The sequence below is a fragment of the Mandrillus leucophaeus genome, unplaced genomic scaffold (assembly GCF_000951045.1).
Source record: "Mandrillus leucophaeus isolate KB7577 unplaced genomic scaffold, Mleu.le_1.0 Scaffold120, whole genome shotgun sequence".
NCBI classification, from domain to species: domain Eukaryota; kingdom Metazoa; phylum Chordata; class Mammalia; order Primates; family Cercopithecidae; genus Mandrillus; species Mandrillus leucophaeus.
The window spans coordinates 1098656-1102511 of NW_012100321.1; positions in this window are offsets into that span (position 1 = coordinate 1098656).

A 3856-nucleotide genomic window follows, 5' to 3' on the forward strand; every position below is an offset into this window, starting at 1 on the left:
TATATTTTTAGTATAGATGGGATTTCACCATGTTGACCAGGCTGGTCCCGAACTGCTGACCTCAAGTGATCCACCCGCTTTGGCTTCCCGAAGTGCTGGGATTACAGGTGTGAGCCAACAGGCCCAGCCAAAAATCTACAGATGTTAAAGGCTCAGTGAATCCCAAACAGGATAAATATGAAGAATATCATGTTTAGAAAAAACATCTAGGTGGCTGGGCGCAGTAGCTCATGCCTGTAATCCCAACTACTCGAGAGGCTGAGGCAGGAGAACTGCTTGAACTTGGGAGGCAGAGGTTGCAGTGAGAATCACGCCACTGCAGTCCACCCTGGGCGACACAGCAAGACTCAGTCTCAAAGAAAAAACAAAAAAACAAAAAAAAGGAGGCTGGGCGCAGTGGCTCATGCCTGTAATCCCAGCATTTTGGGAGGCCAAGGTGGGCAGATCACCTGAGGTTGACTAACATGGAGAAACCCCGTCTCTACTAAAAATACAAAATCAGCCGGGCAAGGTGGCGCATGCCTGTAATCCCAGCTACTTGAGAGGCTGAAGCAGAATCATCACTTGAACCCAGGAGGCGGAGGTTGTGGTGAGCCGAAATTGTGCCACTGCACTCCATCCTGGGCAAAATGCGTGAAGTTCTGTCACAAAAAAAAACCAAAAAATAAAAGAACCTCTATTTGTCTCCATGCTTAAATATTTGTGAGCAGGGCAAAGGCCATGCAGAGAGTGTTCACACCCAGGCCAAAGCCCTGCTTTGCCTTCACTGCAGTGCATGGCCATCCCTTTGGTAAAGGATGCGACGTCTTCCCATAACTGGCTCCCCTTTCTCATAATATGTCTTAGAATTATTAACATGGTTGAATTTAGGTCTACCATTTGTTTCCCATTTGTCCCACTTTTGTTCCCCTGTTTCTCTTTTCTTGCCTTCTTTTGGAGTATTTATTTGATTACTTTTTGTTTGTTTGTTTGAGACAGAGTCTTACTCTGTCACCCAGGCTAGAGTGCAATAGTGTGATCTCGGCTCACTGCAACCTCCACTTCCCAGGTTCCAACAATTTTCCTGCCTCAGTCTCCCAAGTAGCTGGGTTTATAGGCTCCCACCACCATGCCAGCTAATTTCTGTATTTTTGGTAGAGACGAAGTTTCACTTGGTCAGACTGTTCAGACGTCTTGAACTCCTGACCTTAAGTGATCCACCCACCTCAACCTCCCAAAGTGCTGGGATTACAGGCAGGAGCCTCGTCACTCAGCTAAATGTTCTAATAAATACCCACATACCCACTATTTTGCCACTGCAGTTTTTGTTCATCATTATCTGTCATTTTTCTTAATGTTGGTAAAGCTCTAGTTCATTCCCGCTATTGGATGTATACTGTTCTGTTGTATGATTACATCAGACTTTGTTTTGTTTTGTTTTGTTTTTTTTTTTTTGTTTTGAGACAGAGTCTGGCTCTGTCGCCCACGCTGGAGCACAGTGGCATGGTCTTGGCTCACTGCTACCTCCACTTCCCGGGTTCAAGAAATTCTCCTGCTTTACCCTCCCAAGTAGCTGGGGTTACAGGTGCCTGCCACCACACCGGCCAATTTTTGTATGTATATATGTATGTATTTATTTATTTATATTCTTTTTGAGACGGAGTCGCACTCTGTCACCCAGGCTAGAGTGCAGTGGCCAGATCTCAGCTCACTGCAAGCTCCACCTTCAGGGTTCACGCCATTCTCCTGCCCCAGCATCCCGAGTAGCTGGGACTACAGGCGCCCGCCACCACGCCTGGCTAATTTCTTTTTGTATTTTTAGTAGAGACGGAGTTTCACCGTGTTAGCCAGGATGGTGTCGATCTCCTGACCTCGTGATCCGCCTGCCTCGGCCTCCCAAAGTGCTGGGATTACAGGCATGAGTCACCACGCCTGGCCAACCCTATTTATTTTTAAGACGAAATTTTGCTCTTGTTGCTCAGGCTGGAGTGCAATGTCACAATCTCGGCTCACTGCAACCTCCTCCTCCTGGGTTCCAGCGATTCTTCTGCCTCAGCCTCCCAAGTAGCTAGGATTACAGGTGCTTGCCACCATGCCTGGCTAATTTTTGTGTTTTTAATAGATACAGACTTTCACCATGTTGGCCAAGCTGGTCTCAAACTCCTGACCTCGGCTTACCAAAGTGTTGGGATTACAGGTGTGAGCCACCTGGCCTGGCCACTACATGAGACTATTTACCCTTCCACCTGCTGTTGGATACTTAGATGGTTTTGTGCATTGCCAGTACTTGGATACTTGTATGCACCCGTGTTCTTCTAAGGGGGATGCCCACAAAAGCTATTGCTTGCCACAAGGTATATGCATTCTCATCTTGACACCATGTCTGAGTCTGTTTTGTCTTGCTTTGACAGAACTGCACATACTAGGAAATGTGTAATGAACAGAAATCTGGTTGGGCACACTGACTCACATCTGTAATCCCAGCCCTTTGAGAGGCCAAGATAGGTGGATCACTTGAGATCAGTAGTTCAAGACCAGCTTGGCCAACATGGTGAAACCCCATCTCTACAAAAAATCAGCCTGGCATGATGGGGCACGCTTGTAATCCCAGCTACTAGAGAGGCTGAGGCAGGAGAATCGCTTGAACCCAGGATGCAGAGGAGGCAGTGAACTGAGATTGTGCCACTGCACTCCAGCTTGAGAGACAGAGTGAAATTCTGTAGGAGACAGAGCGAGACTCCCTCTCAAAAAAAGAAAAAAAAAGAAATCTATTGGCTCACAAATCTGAAGGTTGAGAAGTCCCAGATGGTGGGGCCGGTATTTGGTGAGGGCCTTCTGACTTCGTGGTAACATGGAGGAAGGCATCTCATCTGAGAGACAGAGGGGTGAACTCGTTCTTTAATAAGGAACCCATTCCTGTGAAAACTCACTTCCGTGGTCATGGCATTAGTGCATTTCTGAGAGCAGAGCCCTGGTGACCTAATTACCTCTTGAATGTCTCACTTCTAAAATCTGTAGCACTGCGGATTAAATTTCCAACCCAAGAACTTCGGGGAACTCATTCATATCACAGCACACGGTTTTATCAAATACCTTTCCAAAGCGATTGTTCCCAGTTACCACACCCTGGCCATCCAGATGGGCCATTTCCCCTAGCGTCCCTTTAGCAGCAAGGATAGTTGGGAAGGGGTGGATCTGGGACTGACCCTGTGTCTGTAAATATTATATAATTATATACCCTGCTTTAGAGTCCCCCTTTGTTGCCCTGGAATGCAGTGGTATGATCATAACTCACTATAGCCTCCAACTCCTGGGCTCAAGCTATGATCCTCCTGCCTCAGCCCCCTGAGTAGTGGGTACTATAGGCTTGTGCCACTATGCCCAGCGAATTAAAAAAAGTATTTGTGTGTGTGTGGAGATGAAGTCTTGCTATGTTTTCAGGCTGTTCTTGAACTCTGCAAGTGATCCTCCCACCTCAGCCTCCCAAAGTGCTGGGATTACAGGTGTGAGCCACCACACCTGGCCTATACCTTGCTTCTCTTTCTTTCTTTTCTTTCTTTCTTTTCTTTCTTTCTTTTTTTTTTTTTTTTCTTTTTTTTTTCTGGAGACAGAGTCTCCCTCTGTCACCCAGGCTGGAAGTACAGTGGCATAATCTTGGCTCACTTGCAACCTCCACTTCCTGAGTTCAAGGGATTCTGCTGTCTCAGCCTCTTGAGTAGCTGGGATTACAGGCGTGCACTGCCACGCCTGGCTAATTTTTGTATTTTTAGTAGAGACGAGGTTTCACCATGTTGGCCAGGCTGGTCTAGAACTCCTGATCTTCGCCCACCTTGGCCTCCCAAAGTGTTGGGATTATGCCCCCCCTCCCTCCCTCTCT